The sequence below is a fragment of the Harpia harpyja genome, chromosome 22 (assembly GCF_026419915.1).
Source record: "Harpia harpyja isolate bHarHar1 chromosome 22, bHarHar1 primary haplotype, whole genome shotgun sequence".
Lineage (NCBI taxonomy): Eukaryota > Metazoa > Chordata > Aves > Accipitriformes > Accipitridae > Harpia > Harpia harpyja.
In genome coordinates, this window is record NC_068961.1 from 14,243,392 (window position 1) to 14,269,889 (window position 26,498).

The window sequence follows — 26,498 nt, forward strand, 5'->3', positions numbered from 1 at the left end:
TTAGTTTATGACTATGACAAGATTATTATGGTTAATTTAACATGTGCAGTCACTTAACTAACTACTGTTGGGAAATATTTGTCATTAATTCAAAAATTTCCTGCCTGCAATTTGGCAGATACAGTGTAAGTGAGCTGCAGAAATCCAGCATGACATAAAGACCTTTCATCTGCCATCACCTTTACACATGACTGTACAATACTTGAGCTCTGCCTGATTTAAATCAGCACAACAAAATATACTGCAGCATTCATAAATTAAATGGCATTGGCATTCAGATGCTAGAAAAATCTAACTTAAGAGCATGCTCTTTCAGACGTAGGAAGAGGGGCAGAGAGGCACACAACCTCCCCATGGGGAGCAAAAGGAACACCATTGGGAGAGAGGGTGGCAGAGCAGCATTCCTCATCGAAGCTCAGAAAGCAAAGCTGTGCAAGAAAAACCTGCTTGTGGTGGGCTTTCTTCCCACCTTCTGTGGGTCTGCCATGATCCCAGCCAAGTCAGGCAGTGCAGAGTAAAACCACTGAAGTGGTTTCATTCAGTGGCAGCCTGTCTCTCAGTCATGACGCATCCCACCACTCCTGGGGAGGGAGCTCCCTGCCTCAAACTGCTATGTTTTGCTTGCTTTCCCAGTGAGGCAGGCAAAAAATCTGTGGGTACAGAGCTAGTTACAGGAACAACTCAAAACTCATGTCCAAAATGACTGGTCTCATGGCACCTTTGAAGGGTCCCAGCACTTCTTGGCCTTTCCTGGTCCCCTAGGCAGGTCCAAAGTCACAGAAGAGACAGTCAGCACCCATCCAGTCCCTTACATATTTTAGTCATGAAGTGTTTTGCCCATGAAGGTTCTTTATCTCTGTGTTTTTGCAAGACCTATCACTATCACATGCACCCCACCTATCAGCCCCTTCCCAGCGCAGGGGCTCCATGCATTGCCTGGACTTTTTCAGTTCTCTCATATGGTAAAGTCTCCTGAGGAACAGCATATTTTGGTACACTTAAATCTTCGAGCTTCACATAGGTGTGTCAGGATAAAACCTGGGAACATACTGCCAGAGGAGACTTCCTGAGCATTCAGTCCCCTGTTGTTGCTGGCAAACGCTCCATATAATCCTTTCACAGGCTGATTAAAGACTTATTTTGAAAACTATTAAATTTTCCCGATCCCTTTGACTGAAATGCTATTCCAGAACTTTGTAACTCTAATGGTTGGAAATTCCCAGACTAAATGGCCAGTCTATACCTATTTATTTTCATGCCAATGCAATCCTTTTCTTGAGGCAGTTTTTCCCTCCTGCCAGGGGTATTTAGAGAAGACCGCCACCTCCCCTTTCATCCTTCACATGCAAAGCCAAACAAGGCACGGCACCTTAATTTCCTCCCAGAGAAAAGCGCTCCATTCTCCTGGCCATCTTACTAACCCTTCTCTGCACCCATCCCACTCCAAGCTCACCTCTTCTGGCAGCCAGATATCCAGAACCAGACACTAGATCCCAGGCAGCCTCTATAGCTAAATGACACAGAGGTCACTCTTGGATTTAAGCTTGCCAGCTCCCAGCTAGACTTGCACAGGTTGGCAGACAGGCAGAGAGGAAAGCATTCACCTTCCAGCTCTAGCCCACTTTCTACTGCAGAGTCCAAGGACATATCTGAGCTGTTTGCTATCAAGAAATGCCATTCTGTGCAAGCCGTTATGTTCCAATAACCTCCTCAGACTTGGCTCTTTCCTACCTCCAGCCACCCAGATCGCTGATACTGGCTGCCAATACCAGACTACAGGACCCATTCCAGCTTCTCTTCAATCCCCAAAGCACCGGCATATGCTCCCTTGGCTGGACTTGCAAGGGCCCAGCCATCTGTGTATCTGCAGAGTGTCTTTGGTGTAGGTGTAACAGGAAAATATTTTTACATGCAGTTGGCAAATGTACTAGCTCAAGCTTGAGGAAAATCTGACCCTCTTTGCTTAGGGGCCTCCTTCCTTTTAACATTTTTTTCAGATATTTTGAAAATATTTGTGAGTCATGGCAATGGGCAGGGAATGAGATGTCTAGCAGAGCTCCCAGCTCTGGCAGAAGAGCGTTACTAAGAGGACACTACAAGGCTTTGTGAACAGAAGAAAGATCAGGGAGTGCTGGATGACTTAATCTCTCAGGTTCCACACTATCCTCTGAGGGTGCTGCTTTACTAAAACAGCTAGATCAAAGTAACTAAAGAGGTTTCTGCTGTTAACTATCTCCTGAAAGTTGTTGACCTTGAGACCAGAACAATTAAATGAAATGTGAAGCACCCCCTCAAACAGATATTTCTCCTTCTCTGTCCTACATTACCTAAACACACAGTAGCGTGAAGTTACACACTTGGGAGAGCCTTTTGTAATAAAGAACATCCTGAACGGCATGAAGATCCTGCCATGGTATAGATTTTTGCTCTCTTCTGAAGTGGACACATACACTGTGGGACCTAGGAATGGATGTATGAGCTCTCCCATATGTATGGATGAGAGAAAAAAACTTGGGATACCAAATTAGACATGCACACTTTGAAAAGTGCCCGCTGTATCAGGTATGCAACATGAGACTCTGGGAACTGTTTTTCTGAATACTAAGTGTGGAAAATATCAATTGAAACTGCACTTACTCAGTCTCTCTGAAGAAATCAGCTCCTGTTTGCCTTAGAGTCAGACTCAAATTTAACAGCTTCATATTAGAGATAATGAAAATATATGGCTTTAAAAAATTCTGGTCTTTTACAGAATACACCACTACAGCCTCCTGTGCAAAAAAACCCTATGAACATGCTTGCAGTATACCTGTCCTAGAGACGTGCAGCCAGATCTTCGGCTGATGTCACTTGGCAGGCCTCTGCTGAAGTTAATTGGAGCTGTACCAAGTCGTATCACTGAAGAGCTGGAACAAACTGTTTATACACTTCTGAAAAAGGCAAGTTAAATAGCTTGTATGCACTTGCAGACATTAATTTCCACATTTTTCAAAATATGAAAACTCTATTTTCTGTGAGGAGTGGTCCTTCAGAAAACTATCAGGCAAGCCCTGTACCAGCACTAGGTATGAATATACCATGGTATGCTTCCCACCATATCTCTACTATCTGTGAGTAGAGAAGAGAGGCTACAGCACCAGGAAGACAAAATTTTTTGTTCAAAATTCGTTTTTGGAATGGCACATCGCTTTAATTTTTACATTTGTCAAAGGTTTCTACTTGTAATCTATCAAAGGAAAACAAAAAGCAGTAACAAATGCAATTGTGTTACCAACCAGAGGCAATGATTGCTGGCCTCTGCCCACAATACATAGAGACCTGCTGCTTTCCATTTTGTAAATGTGCTACAAGGAGCCGGTTGCAGTGAGAGCGTGGCAACCGATAACTCTTGATCACTTAAGGATTTTTCATTAGCCAATTCTACAATAAATTAACTAGAGAAGTTTAAAGGTTTTTTTCAGCACTTTATAGACAGACACCACAAGGAACTAGGGAAGACAGTTCATCTTTCCGCTTAACTTTTTTACTTACCATCCGATGAAACTTTAATAAGTACAAAGGCAGGTCAATACTTGCACAACTGAATGTTGTGCATCTGCGTAACCAAGAAACATATTACACCTGCAGGAAAACAACCTTTAAAGCAACTCAGATACAAACTTTCTTCAGCTGCTTACCTGTGTACGTTCCTGTTTGCCAGATTCAAGGTAACACAAAAGGCTACTGGTGTTTCAAAAGGGATCTGTCACCTTGCCAGACATTTAAGTGGTAGCAAAAACAGCAGAGGCCCTTTCAAGTTTGCACGGAGGATTCTGAAAGTCTCGACTCGGTTCGACTTGGATAGTGCACCCTACGTCTCATCAGTTACCCAGCACCCGGCTACGCTCTGCCTTCCCGAAGCGTGAGTTATTAGCACTGCCCCGATCCCTTCACCAAGTGATCCAAGGAGTCGGTCAGAGGAGAAAGCACCAGTATCCCCCAGTTGCTAGGAAACAAGCAGGGAGATCCTGACCTGAATTCTTAGCGGAGGCTGATGTTGCTCATGAAGCTTAGCTGGGTCCTTCCTGGAAAGGCAGGGACAAGCTGAAAAGTTACTCCTGGCTTTGCAAAGGCCACTGCGTAGCAACACCCAGGACAAAGGGACAGCAGCTGGGTTATTTTTACGACAAAAAGGCACCTGTTGTGAAAACAGAGAGCACACGTGCAAAAACGGAGAGTGAATTTTCTGCTCTTCATGCCAATGAAACTAGAAAGTTTTTAACCTTAAAATAAGATCTTTGTATTTCAAATTTGGTCATTAGATAAAGCGGAAGAAACCACCCACCATGCGCACAGCCTCAACATTAACAAATGCAATAACAGAATATTAAACATATGAAAATCAAGAAATTAAGGTTATCCCAGACATGTATGCTACAAAGCATCATCTAAAGCCAAACTCATAACATACAAAGCCAAAGAGAAGCAAATCAGGACAGTTAATGATGACACAAGAACTCTGCATTTTCTGACCTTTTAAATATTTTAAGTTACTGCCATGCCATTGTGTTAATTACTCTATTCAGCTTGCAACCTCCTCAGCATGCATTTTCTAAAAAGTGAAAAGTAAGAGCTGAACTAGACCTGAAGAGCTAAAACACCTCTGGGTCCCTTGGATGGGGTATACCTGACCCTAGTTATCCCGTATAGTGGAAGGAAATAATGACTTCTTAAATGCAGCACATGCTGCAAATGCAGCACACAGACCCGATTATCTGAAAAAAATGCCCATTTGCTTTCTACTGACTCCGAGGAACATCCATCCTCTTGGCATAAATGGCAAGAAAGCGATGCTGCGCACACCACGTGCGGCATGGCTCCTGCAGGCTGGAGGGGCTGGTGAGGCCGGGAGGGACGAGGGGTGTTGGTGCAGAAACAAGTCTTTTCATTTCGGACGGACACTTCCCCATCGCACATGAGCACGTTCTCACATGTGAGCAGCTCCCTCCTCGCTCGGGCGGTCACTGCCAGTCCTAGACAGGAATGGCAGGGCAGGAGCTCCAGTATCATCTTTGTAGGGCACGCTGTCTGCATGAGAGATTTGCAGTGGGTATACCTACCACCCAGCCGCCACACAGGCAAAAGGTCTTTTAAAGAGGGGTCTCAGGCACAGGAAAACTGGCCTTTCGTGTCTAGAGAAGTCCAGTTACGACCTTAAACGGGAATTACTCCACAACTTAAGACAGCTTTGTTATCTGCTAAAAACAAAGCCATGTTTTAATGGAATGGAAATGCACAGAAGTGTATTTGCAGAAATGCCAGACCTTCTCAAATATGCAACGGCACACCTAATGCTTACTCCGAATGTGTCTAGTGTACTCCCAAAAAGGCTCTCCTTTCGTTATTACATACAGCCAGGTTCAGTGGCCCAATACAGCTGTGTTCAATACAGGCTCGGGGTCAGGCAACAGTCTCTTAGCTATGCTTGAAATCTCTCCCTCCCCAATAAATGTCCATATTTACCCAGGGAATCAGTCTATCCCTGCAGCAATTATAACTGTCCAAAAGCAGATGAGTATTACAGTACTTCAGGTACCTTTCTGAACGACAGCCAAAGCTCATCACGTTGATAGGAAAATTATAGTTCTTTTGTTCATTTCCCTTTTCTCATCTTTTTGCAGTAAAGGAAGAGTTCAGTGTTAAGTCCTAGCCCAAAAGTACTTAAATTTCCAAACAAAATAATTAGACATGTCATGACCCAGGGAGCAGCAAAGCAGAATTAATCCAGGTTTTAAAGAGAGTCACAATAAAAAAATCTTTACAGATAACCACGCAATATTTGGAGGAAACAAACTGAACATTTAAGATGTTAAAAATATATTTACCTGCTGCTAAAGAAAAGCTGACCACATAAGAGAATAGTGAGTGCAAGTCACTAATCATAGCTGTGTGCAGTGCAACTGTATTTTAAGTAGTGCAGGTAGTCTGAAACAATTTTCTTTATGAAAGGCAATCCTAAAGATACCATCACCAGCAGGCAGAATGAAGCAGAGAACCTACTCATAGAAATATTTGTATTTTAGATAGCACTAGATTCCTTTTTTTACTATAGATTCTTCTTCTGCAAACCAAGTGGAGTGGATGTCACTTCAGTGCATTTTTTCCTACAAATTCTTCCAAGTGGCCTTAATATTCAGCAACACAACAAGCTAACGCTAAACAACAAAAATTAGAGAAAACAGATGAAGCTTGGCAAAATGAAAGGTGCAGCAAATATAAGCTTTTAATAATGAGGCCCTTAATAGAGGCAAAGAGAAATTTAAAGACACAAGGATGGAAGATTTGAAAAGAAATTGAGAATTGCTGAGCCTGAAGAAGAGAGGGAAAAAGAAAGCCTTTCAGGGACAAGAATTTCAGATGTGAAAGGGGAGGAGGAAGATGAGAAAAATACTTCTGGATTTTTCTGTAGACAGACTGAAGGACATGTACCAGGACTGTCATGTGGGTCAACAGCCACAGGAGATATTTGGTGATGAAGACAGTCCCTCAGTGATCTCCTGGTCAGATGAGCAAATAGCTCAGTCAGTGATTTGTCATTGACACTCTTGGCAAAGCTGCCCATTATCATACAGCCATTGATTTTATTAGGTATTTTCAAGCATAACCAAAATGCTGTGAAGATTCGTGGGAAGTTTTAAACTTCTCCTGTGCGGAAAACAGGGGTGAATGGTACATGGAGCAGAGTGATAAGAGGCAATAAAACAGTGAGAACCACAAAACAATAAAGCAGTTTTATATAAAAGTTAGAAAAAGGGTGTAAATGGGAACAATGCTCCTGGAAATGCTGATTTAAGGGAGAGCCCAAACTGGGCTCCTTTCCTCCTTGTCAGCATTTCCTCTCCACGTCTTGAGCACCAAGAACGGGTGAGTAGTAAAATGGATCTGGGTGGGGTACAGAAAAGCCATTCCGTAGTGTTAAAAATAACCTGTCACAACTTCCTGTTGTCTAAACTGGCATAACTCCACCAGCTTCATTTTATGCCAGCTTAAGATCTAGCCAAATGCACTGGTTAAGAAGAAGGCGGCAGCTCCTCTTACACGCTTCACTTTGCCTATGGGCAGGTTTCAGCAAGGCACGTGTCTATTCCAGGGGAAGATACTTAATGAAGGATTTAATCTTCCTGATGAATACAGAAGGATGCTCAAGTACCGAACTCGTCAAACACACCTTGCAACTAAATACATTGCTAAAAATTTGCTTTACTCAGCTAAGTATTTGTAAAGCCATGTAAAACCGACAGTTCGAAATTGCCTGACTTCAACCACTGAAAGTCAAATGCTGCTGTCCAAATCTCTCTGCAAAGGTATAGTTTTACAGTAATTGAGATAGTACGTAATCCGGTCACATCTCCACATACATCAGTAATACAGTACCAAGAAGTCTCCCGGTTGTTCAGACACAGAAGGAGCCGCGTGAAGCATTGATTCACGCTGATGAATTGTAACCAAGCAACACTGCCAGCATCCCTTCAGCCCATTGTTCGTCTGAGCTGGGGAGAATAGCAGCAGAACAGCACTGAAAACCTGCCAAACTCCGACTTCCCCAATTAAAGGATACCACCCCTCTAACACTAGATATAGCAAATCCTTCAACCAAAATTTAACAGAAATAAACTGTTACTTCCCTCTCAGTAAGAAGATAATGACATGCCTGAAGGCAGCAAATGAATTTCTGTGTGTCCACCACTCTCTTGTAAACAATCTTTACAAAAGAAACAGTTCAAATTTACTTTACACAAGAAGTGCAGGGCAATGAATTATTCATCTGAGCAGAGGGACAGAAATACTGCCTTTTTGTTAGTCTGGCTATTAGATGCTGAGGGAAACTAAAGACAACTTTCACAGATACAATAACTAATCAGTAACAACACAGATGAGATGGAAAGGAAGCAGATACTTGAAAAATTTGTTCAGTGAGAGTTGGCAACCGTTTTCCAGGTAAGTGTCCAAAGCCAACAGTTAACATACAAAATATAGCTACTACATCATCATCGATGTGAACCTTGTTATCAACAGAGGCATTAAAAAAAATGACATTACAATACTGAATTTTTTCCTTTTATTGCAGTTAAGTCTGAATGGTGGGATTATTTTTTCTGTTTAAAGCCACAGGCCTGGACATCAAGATCAAAATTCATTGTAAAATGATCCACCATTGCTCTTTATGGCAATAAGAAGACAACACAGTCTGCCAGCAAAACTGTCAGCTACTAGAGAACCTGAATTTTCAAGATGTGCCACAGTTCCCCCCATTTTACTGGGGGGGGGGGGGGGGGGAGGCACACATAAGTTAAGAATAAGATACAGAATTGTTCTTATAATGTAAAAGACAGGCTAGCAGCTGTGTGTTTCTTAGAGTATAAAAAACCAAAGCACTGACCTGTAAAACAGAAATAGTAATAACATCTGCTAGACTTCTGGGCTCTGAAATCACATTCCCTGAGAGCAATTTTCCAAAAGAAAGGCTGGGCACTTATGTAAGATACCATTTCCCTTTTCGATTAATTGTGCTTCTCTTTTGAAATGTTACTTAAAAGCCTGAGTGCAAAACCAAGTACATCTCTCTTCTCTGGGAATAAAAGTAGTAGGGCAAACTAACAAACTGTCATGGCATTGGCATAAAAACAGATTTATCAATGCCTTTCAGAATTTGGGATGTATTAGATCACCCTTTTTCCTTGCTCCCTGCTCTTCTTTTTAGTCCTCTTCTACAAGACAGGCTCTTAGATGTGGTCTTCTCAATCCCATCATGGGGGATCAAGCAGTCCTGTATTCACTACTCTACATGGACTGTCACCGGGGTCTCACACAGGCAGAAATGCTGCTGCTTCTTAGGCTCCCTCTGCTTGGCAATTTAGGGTCAGTCTTCTAAGTCCTCGACACTGCCAAAGGTTTTGACACACCACAGAACTTCCTACAGGGTCAAAGTCTGCTCTCCCATGGCATGAGTTCCCAGCAACTTCCTCTTGGTTGTGAGCAGATATTTAAAGCAGAACTCGGTCTCATCTTTTTCTTCCCCCTCATACATTTGCCAGATGGCTTTATTTAATGTCTCTTCCCTGGATTGCCTCTCAGATTGATTTTCTCCCTCTACATTTGCCATCTGCTGGTCCAAACAGCTAAATGATACACTTGCTTTTCAATCTCACAGCATTGATTCATTCTTGCTGTCAACCTGGCGTCCAAAATAGTATGGCAGGCAGACCGGCAGGTCTGGGTAAGGCCTCGCTCCAGCAACAGCAATTTTCTCCTCCTTGTGCCTTCGAGAGCCATTACCGCAGGAGCAAACTTGTAAGAGGGAACAAAGCACAAAGCCAGAACGAAAGACAAGTACCGAGAGGAACTGAGCCATGTTGTCTCAATGATGGGAAGCGGTCTGTGTCATAGGTGTCGCCTGGAAGCTGACCTGCAGCCCCAGCAGTTGGTGTTATGTGGCCTTGTACAAAGAGAAGACATCTTGTTGTGCAGCGGCTAATGGCAGAGAATTGCACGTGCATTTCCAAAAGAAACAAATGCTGCATGGAAAAAAACTTGACTTAGATCCTCTGAATCGTTTTCCAGCAGCTTCTGAACTGTCTTGCTCTTTTCAGTGACAAGGTACAGGGACTTTTGTGAAATAACTGATGTGAATGGGGGTACCATGCCTGTGCCCTGCAGGGTACCCAGCCCGGGCAGCACTGCAGGAATTGGGGAAGGCCAGGAGAGGGGCCTGCGAAACTGCAACAGCAGCTGGCTGGGAAGGGGGTGAGGAAGAGCACGGAGGGAGGAGGAAGCGAAAGGTGCCAAAAAGTCTTGCTATGACCCCGCCTAAATGCCTAAGAGCAAGGTATTACTGAGTTGCCTGAATGTGCATGTTTTACCCATCTCGTCACTTTAAACTCATTGTTTAGAGATGATTCCGTCTTTGGAGTGTTTGCACAGTTCCAAGCAGAATAGCTCCTTGTGCTGGCTGAGTCCTTTGAACACTACGAGAATACAATTAAATAATAAGCGCAGTAAAAAGCTTGATGCTCTTCATTCTTGAGAAGATCTCACATGGCTCTGGACAAATCATAGCCACAGCAACACTCTCATTTCTAATTTTCTAATCCTCTCATTATTATTGTTGCTCTCTCTAAATACTAAAGGTATTTTGAAGACAGAAAAAACCATCCCTTTCATGGAAAAATATTCATTTAATTTCATATCTGAAAGCCACAAAAGACCAACAGTTTATCCAAATAGTCTAAGTGAACAAAAGCTTGAGAACTGCTAGTTCACTGCTTCTCCGTATGCTTAGATTTGCACATACACTTGCCTTTTGCTGTTTCTCCTGTGGTTTTGGTGGCTCAGCTGACATCCAAATAGCCTGCCTGCTCTCAGGTTTACAGCACATGGTGAAGTAAGTGGGAACAGTGTGAGGTCTGCAGCATCTAGATCTCTTAACATTTAGATAAATGCTGACACTACAAACCTGGTCCTAGTTTTCCAGAGCTTCCAACCTCAGTTATGAAACTAATAAACCTATCCCAGCTGTTCAGTGTCCTTAGTCTCAGCAGCTCTGATCCAATGCCCATTGAAGCCAAAAGAAAGATTCCCTTATTACCCAGTGAGCGTCAAATCAAGCACAATTAGACTGGAGTACAACTGAAGAACAAGATGTATAAATTCTTTTGCAATGCAAATTCCTTCACTATTGAACTGTACTGCGCTGACCCGCCTTCTCCAGGTCTTTGGGTAATCTGATACTTCATACACCACCCAGTGTTCAAGGGAGTGGTGCTGAGAAACAGATTTCTTGAAATTCCCAAGATGCTTTATGTACTTCATGTTAGCGGTTCACAAAGAAACGACAATCAGATTTCTGGTTGTCACCATGAATGGAAGGATAAAAATTCAGTGACAAGTTATGAAATGTTACATCTGCTCGAGAAGGTAGAACAACCAGCCAAAAACAATGTGTCACAGAAATGTGTAAAACGGCACCAGATCTAGCCAGATACAGCACAAGCCAGGTCTATATTTGAAAGCTGCACTGGTACAGATGTTAGTAGGTGTACTGAATAAAGGACAGGAAGACTGTACCACCAGTCTGCATATCCATGGTAACCAAGAGAGGATCTCCTGGGGAAAGGAGTGGTGAGATGGGGAACAAAGGAGCTTTATTCTTTTCCCCTTTGCATTAGGGCTAAACTGCTTTCATATTATATAGCGAGACTATTTAGGTTGGGGTTGTGTCCACCCCCAGATAACAACAGCAGTGAGGAAAAAGAGCAACAGGGGTTCATCAGCATCTTCAGTTCTCAGAGGGCTTGTCTAGTTTGCACTGTGGTCCATGTCTCTGCATGTTCACAGCTATTGTTCCACCTAAGCTGAAGTTGATGCAAACACACCCAGTCGTATTACAGACAACTCATTATAATATACACAACACAGTATAGTACCCAAGACATACACTCGTTGGTTGGGGCATGCAAGCTAAAGAAAGGAACAATGGCCTGCTATGCAGCTATCAATATACAGCACTTAGGTATAAAGTACCAGTATAGCTCATTTCTCTCTGTGTACATGAGTATGTTCTGAATACATTTATGATGATGCAATTGCATCCGCTCTAGGCAAGGTTTGACAATCTTTAGTGTCTTATAACTACTCATAAAAGTTCTGTTACTGTCGAAGGACAACGTCCAGTGAAAGAATAAGCTATTGCATAAGCAATTAAATGATTGGGATCTCCATACAATGCACAGTGATACCAGTCTCCTCCCACATGTGCCTACTGCGTTACTCTAATGATCCAAAGGGCAACCCCTTGAGCTCCCGCTCCTCTGTGTACCCCAAAAGACCCTCACAGAGCCATCATCTCTCTCCAGTTCCCTCCAGTTATCACTGGGGCAAGAGGCGGTGCTGCAGCTGACGCTGAACTGGGCCCACACGGACTGGCTGCTGGGTACCTGCGTGCCGAGCTGCCAGGCAGGAAGCCAAGGAGAACAAAAGAAATAGGCACCATCTGCCCTGTTGCTGTATGTAACCTCTGAAGTAGCAGGATGAAAAATTATTACAAATACAGTTACTTTTAATAATCTCCTTTTCTTATTCTCCTGCCCCTGCCACAAATTTCAGTTTGTTCCATTTGTGAGTCTGACAGCTCTCTGCACATGGTCCATTTCTCAGACTCATTCCTGGCGCAGGTTCTCCCCGGGCTTCACTAGAGGCAAGAAACAGTGACATTAAAAAGAAAAGGGGAGGGAAAGAAAACCGAGGCAATAAAGCCTTAACATACCCAAAAAGCCATCTAAACATCCAAACAGGAGCAGAAAAGCTCTTTCTGCTTTTTAAATATATCTTTTGTTTCCATCCTATACTGTCTACAGGGTATTTTTTTAATAGTCCTTTCTAAAATAAGTTGGGCATGGTCTTGTTACTAAATATCATATGATTTGATAATCATACAGCAGAGCAAACTACCTTCCTAATCTGGAATAAATTCTTAAATTCTACAGTGACTTTAAGAAAATAGGACTTAAGTACCTTTTATTTCTCCAATGACACATAAGCCCAGGAAAAAGTCATCTTCTCTCTATTTTAGTTTGTTTTGAAAGTCTTGGAATTGACAGTTGTATGTAAACAATTTACACCTTCACTTTTACAGTTACAGGAAATGAGCATTGATTTATGCAGCACACAATGTCATTATTTCTTGATTAACTTCCCTTCAGGCTTTCAATGTAAGCCAGTGATACTTTATTAGAGATGAGATAGCAGTGATACTTGTATTAATTTCCTTCGTTATATTTAGTTGCTTGTAAATTTGGCAGGTGGTATAACTTTTAGGTTCTTCGGGTGGGAGGGCAAAAGGATGAACAGCTTGTGATGGTGTAATTGAAGTCCACCCCACACGCAAGAGGCACATTACAGGTGCACAATGAACCTTGGTTCTGACACACTCAAGTTTGTGCTTTGACTCAGCAAAGTAAATAACACTTTTTTCAAGCAGTCTGCACAAGGCTGTCAGTGTGTTCTGGTTTAACACACAGCATGTTATCAGACATTACATATCCAACATAATTAATTGAAACATTTAAAAACTGAAGTGGTTTCCCCTGGTATTTGACAATGTGCTGTTCCTAAGCAAAGTGGCTGAGAGTTTAATAAGAAACGTCAGGAAGACTAGTTAAAATTTGAAGTTCATTTTGATTAAAAACCTTCTCATGTAACTAGACCGCTTGCATGTTCCTATCGCAGTAGCTCTCTCACCTACACTAGCAAATGGCTTTTGCTTCCTTTCCCTAACTTATTAAAGCAGATAGTGTCCAGATCACTGCACGCTGTACAGACCTGTTGTGGAATATAATATTTTAATGACACCACAGCAGACTCTTGGGCTGAGCTAATATGAGCTCTCAGCTTTAGTCCAAATCTGATAGCAAAGTAAACAGAGTGAGGATGATGCTGAGTGCTATTGTAAATTCCAGCCTAATTCCATCCTGAAGAGTGGATGGAGAAAATAAAATGGTGTAATCACTTATAAATATTATGATGAAAACTGTATGTTGGTCACTTTTATTTTGCCTTATGCTTCAGAAATAGAGACTATTAAAGTAACAACTAGTCAGATAAGAAAAGCTAATAGGAAATGAGGCTTTACATTGTGGAGATACAGCTGACAAAATTTAGTGCTGTAGGAGCAGATGTGGTTGGAAAAACAATGAAATCATTTTCAGCAGAATTTGCAAGTTTGTTTCATGGAGATGGAGCCAGGAAGCCCCTGCTGGAGGCTCCCACCACCATCACCCACAGATCCAAAGTCCCTGTAAGTCCAACAGGAAGGTTCATACTGAGACGTACCTATTAGCATACATGGTCCTCTTTTATAACCCAAATTATTGTTGTGATTGAGCTACAGCTTGTGGCTTTCACTCAGAGTAAGACTGCAAAGCAGCTGAGCTGGCTATTAAACTAAACAGTTGGAGCAATGTGAATTAAAATTGCAGAATTAGACTTAAAGGTTACAGTCTAATTGCCAGTAAACCCATTTAATTTTGCTTTGACTAAGAAACTTACTACATCAGGCTCATTGCAAGAGTTGCAGGGAAAATTTCTGGAAAGTTTCAAGAAAACTGACCAAAAATCATTTGTGTACACATGACAAACAATTTACAGTGCTCTCTGCTCATAGAGCTATTTGGCATCAGATACACAGAACGGACAAGCTTTTACTAAAAAATCCTCTCACCACGAGCAAGGTTGTGGAAACAACTTCTTTACTCTAGAGCAGATAGCATTTCCTTAAAGCACTCCACCAGAGTCCAAATATGAACGCTCACATGCTTGTGCTAACAGTGCTGAGTTACACAAGAGGTGGTAACCAGCTGTAAGAGCATCACTTTGTCAAAACAGCAGGTCAGCTAGCATTATCCTTCCATATACTGCAGACTCACTGCAAATTTCAGAGAGAAGCCAGACCATTTGCTTGGTTCAGGTATCTCTGAAATGGACCAACCTTCAGTCCCATAAAAACTTTGAACTTCTCCTGTTCAAGGGCTGAAGCCCACTGGGGGATCCTGGAATATCAGATACGCAGTATTAAATTATTACACACCCATGATTTCAACTTGCTTCTAGGAAAGAAATGTCTCTCTTTTTCTCCTATCACCTTTCACTGTTAAATTTCAAGCTAAAAGCCAATGGGAAAATTAATAACCCAAGTCATTGTTGTGACTGAGTTAAGCATTACTGAAGCAATGTCTATAATTCAGAGCAAGTGTAAAATGCAATAGAGCTTCTTTATCCAAGAAGACAACGAGAGCAACAGAACCATCATCTATAGATGCATGGCACATCCAAAGAAGCAACTGATTTTGTGGGCCAAAGAAGATGTCCTTTAAGATTGCTATGGGAAGGGAAGGGAAGGGAAGGGAAGGGGAAGCTCTGTAGGAAAAACAATACAGGAAAGACAGCAGAAAGTCTGAGAGAGCGCAAGAATAGTTGTTGGGAAAACTTCCCTGAAAAGGCGTAATGACAGAGCACTACCTCACTGGTGGCAGAACAAAGTAGGGAGTGATGCTCAGAGAAGCCTCCCTCCTCTTAGTGGAATTCTATTTCATCCACGGTATCAAGGTTTGGGTTGGTTTTTTTAATTATCAGAATTGGATCTGGCTTCATCACCGGATCAACATTAGCTAAAACTTATTAAAAATTGCCTGGTTTTGACCTAAGTTTTGACAGCCTGAATTCAAGTGAATCCAGGGTCACAACCCCAATTCTGACCTTGCAGCAGTTCCTTGTTCTGTCTTGCCCAAGTACAGTTTTATTTGTACATGCTACTCTGTGTTCTCAAATGCCTGTGCAAAAGTGGAAGAAGCAGCAACAGATCCACTTCCAGCTGAGTTTTGTTGATTTCTGTCACAGCTGTGGCAAGAATTAATAATGGCAAACCTGTCAAAAGAAGCTAGTGAGCCTGGTCTACAGCCATGAGGCCACAGACAGGAGGACAGCTACGCACCACACCAACCAGTGGGACCCAACATCCGCAGGAGCTGTGATAGAAGCACCCCTTCTCATGTGCTGAACTCCAGCAATCTTTCACAGGAGCCAGTAATGCTCCTCACTGTATTCTGCATCCCAGCTTACCAGACACATTACCTTCACACCATCACGGCACCCAACACGGCGCTCCTTTGGACACGTGTACAGGGGAAGCAGGTACCTGTGAAATTCTGTCCAGCATTTAGAAGAGCAGATTTCCTGAAGTCCCTTAGGCTTCTCAGCTGATGGCAGTATGTGCCACAGTTTCTCAAAACTAATCAGTTGTTTCAGAGAAACATGAAACTTATGAGGAGAACGTGTCAATTCATTCACAATATATGCTCCTCTACAAATATGTAACACAGATTGGAACTGACATTTAAGATGACCCACACCCTATATAAGCCTCACAAAAACTGCCTAGTTATTAACTTTTCCAGCTTGGCAAACTAAGCCTCCATACTCAGTGTCAAGCTAAAACATTTGTTAAAATAATTCTTGGCTTCCTTCCACTCCAAACAAATTCATCAGGCAGATATTTCAACTCATTTTTGACTCAAGCGAGCAGAAGTAGGGAGGTAAAAAAGTAGAGGTATAAAAGCCTTCATTAACTAGAATATGATCTTTTGTACACCTTTTTCCTCCACATAAGGCTAATGGAAGGTTTCAGCTATTTTTGAGGTCACTGTCTCCAATTAAGAGTAACGCATGAGCTTTAAACAAATCAGACAACCGTGGAACAATTTTAATCCCTGAATGAATAAATCCCTTGGGGGACCTGGCTGCAGAGAAATCAATGGGCAATTCTGTTAAGCTTTAACAGCAAATAAGGCACAATCTGGCTTCCACAATGAACCTCAAAGCCACAAATCCTGTCATAAGAATTTATCAGATTCGTGTGATCAGTCATCAGTGTACAGAGCCCGATTATACCCAGAATGTCTTCCGCTTACAGCAGCTGTTGGAACAGCATTGTGCTAGATCATCTTTGGGTTAGGGACTATAATCTTATGGGGAAAAATAAGATGGTAATAAGGGTTAACTGGGTGAATACTTATTTGTTCCAGTGAACTCCTACCCTTATCAGCACCCTGCTGCCCACGGACCTTACCTCCAGCTCAGAAGTGTCAAGAGAAGCATCAGCTGTGACTGAGAGAAGCTCAGCATTTGCTCCCACAGCCTTTCACAGCAACATATAAATGACCTCTCCTGCCCTACAGATTGGATGTGCTCTCTTTAACTGTGGGATCAAACACAAATCATTCATACCATGCTACAAAAATACACCACAGGCTGGCACAGAAAATAGAACTGTACTTTAAAAAAAAATCATCAAAACAGAAGAGGCAATTTCCCCTCCCCCGCAATATACCTAAATGCTCACCTACTGACATCTCTCAGGGTGAGGACAAAAATCACTTTGCTTGGTATGATTGATAGAGCCTAGCCCCTATCTAGGCACCTCTGCAGCATGCCTCAGGCTGCATCTGTTCTTGTAAATGAAATGCTCTCAGGACTCTTCTATGGCACTGAAGCCAATGGCTTGAAACCAGACTGCTAAACTGTCATGGTCCTTGAAAGACAGTGACTACATCCACACTGCTTGCTGAAAACCATCACCAGCCTATCTAACCAGAACGGTGTCCAGGGCTGTTCTAACAACCCAAGAGGATAGGTCATCAGTGACAGCCTGACTCAGGAATGTTCCCTGCGCTGTTCAGTAGTACAGATGCATCTTCCCTGGCCAGCTACCCAAATGGTTCAGATCTGGGGTATGTCCAAGGTGCATGACAGCTGCCTTGGCTCACAGAACCAAATTTCCTTTCCTTGAAACCAAGGCACGTGAACAAGGAAAGAGGATGAAAATAACACACGTACAGCTACTACTCAGACAGAGCTATGATACAGACGTGGCACACTCGGTGCTCAGAAGTTCAGAAGTATTCACTCCAAGCATCCACTGCTTAGGTATATAGTTCCAGAGAGTCAAGTTTTCAGAACCATTAAATGCTTAAAGACAGAGATGGGAGCCATCACCTCTTGCAGTGAACAGGAATGATTAGCTGATAAGATGTACAGTGGGATTTTCAGGTTTGGTGCCTCAATCCTATTGCAGTTGACTGGAATTATGTCCCTGAAGGTATTAAAAGCTTCCGTGTTAAGAGAGATGCCTCTGTTATCCTTTGGCACCCAAGTACAATGTCTCTAATCCATTTTGCTGGCTTATGAAAGAAAGAAATATGGAAGTCATACTACAAGCAAGTATTTTCCTCCTTCTCCTGGGTAAATAAAAAATATCACCTGCATATTCCAGCTTTGAGATCTTGCTTCAAGTCTATCTCTGAGCAAATAAATGGAAGTCCCGTGGAAGCTGCTGAGGTAAATTTCAACATTGCCTGGTAGCATGAGACACAAGACAGGCAGAAATAGCTAAGTAGTTTAATTCACACTGGTTTGGCATTCTGTCAAAGGGGTTTTGTGGAAGTTATTAAAAAAAGGAACCTGAAGTCATTAGAAAGAACAAATAATTTTCACAGTGACACTTTACTTTTTTCCCCAGCATACTTTCACTGATCCACGTTATCCAGAACTCTGTAATCTGCACAATCAATTTAAAACACCAATATACAGTTTTCACCTCACTTTAAAAAACTAAACTAGTAAAGAATCACAGCACTCTTCATCAGTCGGTTCACCAGCAATTAGATAAGCTGGCTTTACAGTCTGCAGCATACTTTCTTCCAACTTTCATCTCACAGAAAGATGTGAAAAAGAGCTAGGCTATAAGATTAAAAAAAAAAAAAAAACATACTGTCTACCATAGCTCCCATTATTTTGAAACAAGTAACTTTTGAAATAAGTACCTATTCAAAGTGAGTATTTGAGAGCAGTAAACTGGACAGTATCTTCTTATAAAGCAGGTTGGTAAGGAACAAGAAACCCATGGACCAGATACAGTCTATGACTTCATTTTGATAATTTGGGGCTGAGTGATTTTGGAGGGATGTATCTGGACAAGAAAGAAAGTGAATCTGTGCCCTGCCAAATGGGTCTGACAGTTCTCCCTGGGCTGTGGAAAAAAATTTTCTCATTTCTGCTATAAAGCAATTAGCACACTAGGAGACAACGATAGCACACACTGACGCAAGATAATACGCCACATTAACTGTTCCCATAAACCTTAATGGTAAGTAGGAAGGACAGAAGTAAAAAATGTTATCCTCCTTATTGTAACAAGGGCCGTCTTTTTTCAAAATTAACTTGGATGTATTCATGTTTGGAAGCCAAATTTCAAATACGTGAAATAGGCTCCTTTTTCATAAATCGTTGAGTACCCCTCTCTGAAAAAAATCAGTCTTTAGAGTCCATCTACCTTCAGTGTCCCAGAGACACTAGCCACCTAGGAAAATTCAGAACACTTCGCTGAAATACACTAACTTGTCTTTCTTCAAAAGCTCCTTTTCAAAATCCTGGGAGAATACTGTGGATGAGGACAGCATTTTCTTTTTCATGCTTGGATTACGTGCCAGTGTAGCAAAACCCAGCTACCACTGCTGGCCTGAACAGACCAAGCAAGATACCTGGAAGGAGGATCTCTGCAAGTGTCCATGTTCATTTGTGCTTACAAAACTGAGATTTAAGAGATTGAGTGACCTATTTTAACTGTTTCCTTAAACGATGATCAACTCCAGCAAGTTTCTCATCTGCTCTTTTTGATTCACACTCTTTTGTATATTTGTTTGTGACATGCTGTTGAAGGAACTAAGGACTGCTCTCTGTTTGGCTAAAGACATCAAGTAAACTCTATTTTATTATGATGCTGCCACCTATAGTCCTTCTGAACACCACACTACCCCTGCACAGTTTTGATTTTCATTTAAATTTATAAAATTTACATTTTTATCCTTTGATAAGGCCTTCAACACTCCTCCCCCCCAAGAGAAACATGAAATAAAAGGTCTGGGGGGACAATCTTCTGTCATCTCTCCTCTGTGATTTCCAGTCCCAAAGATCTTCCCAGTTTTGCTTGCTCTGATGTTCTCTGATGAAGACTTTGCTGTCAGCAGGTCTGAGAAGAGCAGATGACTCTGAGGTGAGTGCTTACCAAACTAGCATGAGTGGTTACTTCCAAACAACAGAGAGCATGCCTGAGCACACTACACAACCAGCCTACAGAAGACAGAGATGGAAACCAATCTAAAGTTTCTGTGAGGCCAAATGGAGAACTCTCACCAGCTACTCCTTTATATACTTCATTCATGCTCTACTTCTGTACACTGATTAGTACCACTAAGCAGTGACATTCTCTTCCTCTCCCAATGTTTTTCTGTACAATATTTTTTTTAAGTTAACATATCATTAAGTAAAAAACAGATCTTGATGAGACTAGACTTGTATGCCCTTTTTGCTGTAAAGCAGCACACAAAGTGATGTAAATTCAGAATCTCTCTGGTTTGTAGTCTTAAAAGCAGAGACCTAAGCCATATGGATGTTTTGCACAGCGTTCCTAGCTACGAAACTGTCAACTCAGCGGTGATGCATTAAATGCTATACCAACTCAGAAGGCCTGTAGCTGCAGAAATCAGCAGTCGATTCTTCTTCTAGGAGTGGAAATAGTTAGGACAGACAGTGTGTCTGTCCCTCCGTAACCTCCAATTTGTCCAAGTAACTGTGGAAACTCTTGCATGTTTCCACGGTCAGCTAATGCAGTGCAGCCCCTGCTTCTGCCCAAACCCCTAACACTTCACAAAAAACTTAGCGATACTGATTCCAGTATTAAGGAAAGAATGTCACAACTGTAAGATTTCAGGAGTTACTAATTTTGATGGCATACAGTGCCCTTTTATCTACACATCTGAGTCCTTTTAAATTCCATGTTATATTGTAGTTATAGCTTCTTTCGTCAGTTCTAGAATATTTTCCATTTTAGGAAGGAAAGAAATCTAATCAAGTGTAGAATCAAATAAACCCCCTAATTCTAAAATACAGGCAGCTGATAGCGTTGTATTAGACAATGAGTTAGAAGATGAAGCTGTTCCTTTGTTATTCTATTTTTCTTTAAATAGCAGAGTTGCTGAAGCTGATGTGATAAAAGAAGAATGACATGGAAAAAGAAAAAATGGGTAATCTTCCCATCTCACTTATCACTTTCGGATACAAAGGGGTAAACTGCAATTTGTCTCCCCTGCCCAGTACCTTTGTGTGCTAGAGATAAAAAAACAAAGCACACCGAGTTTTTAGCTTTTCAGGGAAGGAATATTAAACAACGCCACTCAAAATAAATTGACTTAAAAAAAAAAATAAAAGCCTTTGTTGTCTAAAAAAAGCAGAGCTTTTGTGTATTTTTATCCATAGAATATAATAAGCTGTTTATGGAGACCGTAGCTTAACAGTGCGAGCTGAAGCACTTTTTATAATTGTGTACTCTCAAGAGTGTGTTTCCCTTGTAAACTCAGACTCGCACATCATACCTAAAACGATAAGTGTATCCATAAAAGAAAAAGTTGTACTTCAGTACAGTCAGGATATTTGTCTTGAAGGACTCTTTTTTTAAGCTACTTCTGTCTTAGCTTAGCAACAGACTTCATCAGAAAACCAGCTGGTAGAGGCCATCACTGAAAGTACATACCAGCTTACACACACGTGGGTTTTCCATAATCCTGGGGCTGACTGATGAAGTCTGCTCTGAAGCAGCTGAGAGCACAGACAACCACAGGCCTGAGAGTTCTGAGAAACAAATGTACTGGAAGAAATACCAAAGAAATCAGTGTCCTGATTTATCTCATTCTCTTTGAACATCAACAGACAGGCTAAAAAACTGTTTGCCCTAAGTAAATACTCTTGTAGTTACACTTCACTAGACTCTTTCAAGGTCATGAAGAGTCAATGGTGACAAACTGCTAAAAAATCCCACTGTCTCTCTTATATCTGTTTTGACGCATATTTCTCTGAGTCATTGATTTAATAATCCTCTTGAATTATTTCAAAATCTGTCAGAATTTAAGACACCACCAATGCATACAGTGAAACTTGCTCCCAAGGTACATTTCAAACACGGTCTACAAAAGTAGATACACCATCTGCTGTTTAAAGGGCTCTAAGACAAGTTTTCTGTTAGTTAAATTCCTACAACTACTGGATAAGCTACTACTGCCAAGAGGAATTTTGTTGGCTCCAGCTGAGGCTATACAGAGTACGGGGCCCCGGGAGTAATGGGACTTGCAAGAGGTATGAACACAGTAAAATGTTACCCGTGAAATCAAGACAATGATTATTTAAGTCTCAGCTTCATTGGAAACATTGCTGCTGATTGGTTTTGCAGAAACATCTACTAATACATTTATGCTATACTCCCAGACTGCTGTCTGTGTTTTCCCAGGTGCCGACAGACCCAGTTGCTTGTTTTTGAACTGCCAAGATTTTTAGTTTCACCCTGTTATAACTCATCAAACAGATGTAGGGATTTTACATTCAGAATTCTACAATGTTCACACTTTATAGACACCAAAAATTAAAGTACACGAGAATTACTGTACTGATTGCATTGTTCGCTTTTATATTTAATTTTAAAACCTTCCATTTTAAGTGTATTTCAGAGTAGCCAAAGACCCCCTTGCCTCTTACATTGCAATTTTTTATGCACATCTACCTGCAAAATGTTAATCTAATTTGATACTGAATTAGAAAGATCTTTCCATTAATGACTATATGAGATCACACACATTTAATGAGCATATCTTAGCTCAACCCTGTTCACATGGGGTGATGGAGTGAGAGAGGCTGCAGTACTACACTGAGAAGGCACTGGGGAGGGACACATGCCAGTATTGGCTGATTTAAAAACATTAACTGAGAGGACCTGACCTTATCAAACCCAAAGCTGAAGGATGGAGTAACATAATTTTGAGGGAGTTCTGCTGGCTTTAGGATGAGTAGCAATCCACAGAAATGCTTCAGTACAGATATAGCCATCTTCCTTAAGGGACATTTTTGTCCATGAATGGATATTTCACTCTAACAAAATGGGTAAATAAATGGTCTCCTTCCCTGACCTTTTTGCATAGCCTCTCTTTTGTCTTTAGTAATACAGAACCATAAATCTCTCAGTAAGAGAAGACTGTATATTTAATACCTTGGACACATTACATTTTGGTGGTTTATGACTGAATTTCCATCTCTCCTGTGATTGTTAACTCTCTTTCAGAGTACGCAAAGCTGGGAAATGAAGTAGCTTTTCCTATAGGAGTGTGTTACAATCCTGGCACGTACAGCCTTCGTTCTACTGCCTTCCAACAAAGATTTCCATGTTCAAATGGATGTCCTTTAAGGGCACTGGACAAGAGATCTGTGACACTAATAAAAACAGACTTAGGAGACACCTTTGCTTTCTGCACAGCGAGTGCTCTGCAGGGTCCCTATCCACAATGTAATTTGGTTATAATGTCCTAATCAGAGACTGGCTGTGCCAGCAACACGCACCTGAAACCCAAGAGCGGAATGGCCAGATGCTCTATGAGGCAATGGCCATTTATTAAATCTTCACATAAACACAGGGAGAACTTGTCTCTGCGTCATTAGACATTGATGATTTCACTTTAGTCCTGCTGAATCTGAAACGTAGCTTTGCTACTCCAATAATTATTTGCCTGAGACATTTCCATAATTTAATCATATTTTCAGTTCCTCAGCAACAGTTCAGTGCCAGTCCCTGCTACCACAGAGCTCTTTCTTTCCTCCTCTTTGGTACTCTTCCGTCATGACTATGAATATTGAATCTGCCTGCCAAGGAACTTAAAGCTGTTCATGTCCTGCATGAAGGGATAGCAGGGCATGTCAGCACCGCTACAGGCCATATGTGAGCAGAGCCCTTTTCTCTGGAGAGCTTGGTGGCAGGCAGGAGGCACTCATATTCCTATGTACTACCTTAGAAGCAACACTGCTGCAGCCACTACTGCACAGGTTCCTTTTTTTTTTTTTCCCCAAGAGAAGAGTCCGACTTTATATATCCACAAGCATACTTTATGCTAAAGAAAACATTTTAATTAAAAACACAGTAAAGTTCACAAGGTCATTGTGAAAGCAAAGAAACAAGACCTTCCACTGTCTATAAACTCTGATATCTGTACATAGACAAATTAATTAGCCATCACTACAACCACAGAAAGTTCCTACTTCATCACTGCATGAAGCTAAATGCACCTGCTCCCTTTCCTTTAATGATAAGCCAACTCCTACCATGAAACTGCCTTCTTTCAATGATTAAAGAGCTACAAGGCAAGTGCCTGTAATAATGTTACATTTTTCCTTCTGTAACCTAATCTTTGCCCCGTAGAAACTGCTGATGAGAGCTCACTTCCACTTAAAATTTACATAAAAACAATCCATATCATGTTGCATGGAAAAGGACCGGTGCCCCAGTATTTATTGGCACGGTGATATGAGGAATGAGAAATTACTCCGATGCAAAAATGATATACAGCCTTGCAGCAGTATCAAAAAAGCTTTGATGCATGGTTACTATTTCTGGAAGCTAATGATATGTGAGTGATAAAGCAAATGAACTTTTTAATGATGACAAATACAGAAGAATATACAGCACTGACTGGAGAACATGATGTCCAACTGAAGAAAGATTTATGGGAGCTAATTATGGTACGTTAGATTTATAATGGAAAAACAGGAGAATAGGAAAAACTTCAGGAAGACCTTGTGTGTGTCAACCTGGAATAACAATTTACTTTCAGACAAAGGATGTAATGTATAGTCCACTGCATGCTTCTAGCTGGTATTTATATTGCTATGGTATTTATATGCATATAAAGCCTAAGACATGCATGATTTTATGCAAATTAAATACAATTAAACTAGCTATAGAAAAAAACGTAGGTTTTTAACTAGCATGAAAATATGCAAATAATTAGTGCTTATATTGGTATTAAACATATGGGGGATTTTTCAGTTAGTTGTATGGCAAAACTGGCAGGATGATGTTTTCACAACTAAAATTTCACTGCACTCTTAAATATTTTTGAAGAGATTACCGTACGGTGACCTAGGATCTATCAATGGCAATTAAAACTCAATACACTAAATATCCTCTTGACTGTGAAGCTTGTCAATAGAAGCTAATACAATAATGAGAAGAACCGACTCGTGACACTTCAGGTCTCACGTCCAAAAACGTACGAAAGAGAGGAAGAAGTCACAACGTTTAAGGACAGTTTCAGGCCGTAGGCTCAGTCAGCGTTTTGCCAGACGTCTGAGGAATGGGAGAGGGAAAGCCGCAGCCTTTCGGGGCAAGAAAACACGCCCGCAAGCGACACCCGGCCTTCCTGAGGGACGCCGAGCCGGCGGGAGAGCCAGCCCGCTCGCCTCGCTCTCACTCACACCTTCGATAACCCGCCAACGGCGATCGCGAACAGCCTCTTGCGTACGGGGAAAGGGGTGCCCCTGTGTCCCCACTACGTGCCCGCGGCCCCTACATTAAACGCCTACTTTGGTTCAGATTAAGCGTCTCCCTCCACCACACCCTCAGGAAAAGAGGCCCCGGGCCACAAAGCCCTCCCCCGCCGCCCAGCCTCCCCGCCCCCGCCGCCAGCGGCTCCACCTCAGCCCGCCGCCCGCGCCTTGGCGAGAGGCCGCCGGCGTGCGGGGCTGCCCTCGACCCCCGGCGGGCTCCAGCGTCCCGGCGGACTGAGGCGGGCGGCGAAATCCCGGCGGATGGGGCTGAGGGGAAGAAGGATCCCGGCGGGCGGTCTGAGGCAAGGGAGCGGCGGGCAGTCCCGCCGGCGGGCTGAAGGCAGACCCCCCTCCCCCCCCGGGCGCCCAGCGCTGCCGCCCAGGCGCCGCACGCGGCTCTGCCGCCTCCCGCTTCCACGGCCAAGCCGGCAGCAAACGGCCTGCGGCGCGGCTGCCCCCCCCCCTCCCGCCCCGGCAGCGTCCGTCTTCGGGCACCTGCCGCCGCTTCCGGGCGAGTTCCCGGGGCCGCCGGTAACACGGGGCGCGGCAGAGCCGCCGAGGCCTCCCACCGCTCCGCGGAGACTGACTTACACGCTGCCGGCGGCGGGGCTCCGTCGGGGGCTCCGCACTGCCTTCGCTCACCTGAGGCCCGTGCGAGGAGCGAGGGGACAGCCCTCCTCCTCCGCCGCCGGCGACGGGAGAGCGGTGCCCGCGGCTGGCAGCGCCCGGGAGGCGACGGGGAGCGAGTCAGACGGCACCGGCCCATCCGAGCGCGCCGCGCCAGAGCCGCTGACCTGCGGCCACCTGCCCGCAGCCCTACCTCACTCCTCCCCGGCGGGCCCGGCAGCCACCTGCGGCGCAGGACCCGCCCGCAGCCGCGGGGCCAAAGGCGAGGCGAGCCGGCGGCGTGCCCGGGGAGCGGGCGGGGTGCGGGGCTGAGGTGAAGGGCACGGCGGCCGGGGACAGCCCGGGCCCCCGCCTCGGGCCGGCGTTGGGGAGACGCTGAGCGGGGCCGGGTGCCTGAGGTAGACGGGGCTGGGGCGGAGAGAGCAGAGCAGCCGTGGTGAAAGAGCTGTTTCACCACGAGAGCTTTCTGCCTTGGCTTTTCTTTCCCCTTTGCCTACTTAAGGTAGCAGCTGGCCCTCTCCAGGTTTTTTCTAAAGCAAGTTAAAGGCCGTGGAGTTTGGCCAGGTAATGGCAGCACGCAGCTACAGCCGGTAGGTACATCTGCTAAAAGCAGATCAGACCCAAACTGAAAATCGGTCAAGATCCTTACAGTGATACTGGAGTGAAAGGCTCTAGCTGAAGTTGCTTGCAGCTGTGAATAGTAGTACAATTGGATATACAAATAGTGTGTTTGAAGCTTAGTTTCCATACTAGAGGCGAGAAAGGAAGGCTGGAGGAACTGGCTGGAGGAATTGACAAAAATAACATCAACGGAGTAGTTTCCTGCTTCGGCATCTATTTCAGTAAATTTCTCTCAAAGTTCTAGT

The 26,498-nt window shown here is 43.1% G+C and overlaps 1 protein-coding gene across 3 annotated transcripts in view; it reads right to left on the reverse strand.

Moving 5' to 3' along the window:
- CRACDL (CRACD like) overlaps window positions 1–25,841 on the reverse strand; it is a 65,862-nt gene extending 40,021 nt beyond the window's left edge. For 2 of the 3 annotated variants that reach the window (XM_052774109.1, XM_052774107.1), the window contains exon 1: window positions 25,597–25,841. The gene's annotated coding sequence lies outside the window, so the exon portion shown is untranslated. Of the gene's footprint in view, window positions 1–3,677; window positions 3,915–25,596 lie in introns of those variants that run through there. The other variant, XM_052774108.1, reaches the window with a different exon arrangement.
- Between the last annotated feature and the right edge of the window lie 657 nt (window positions 25,842–26,498).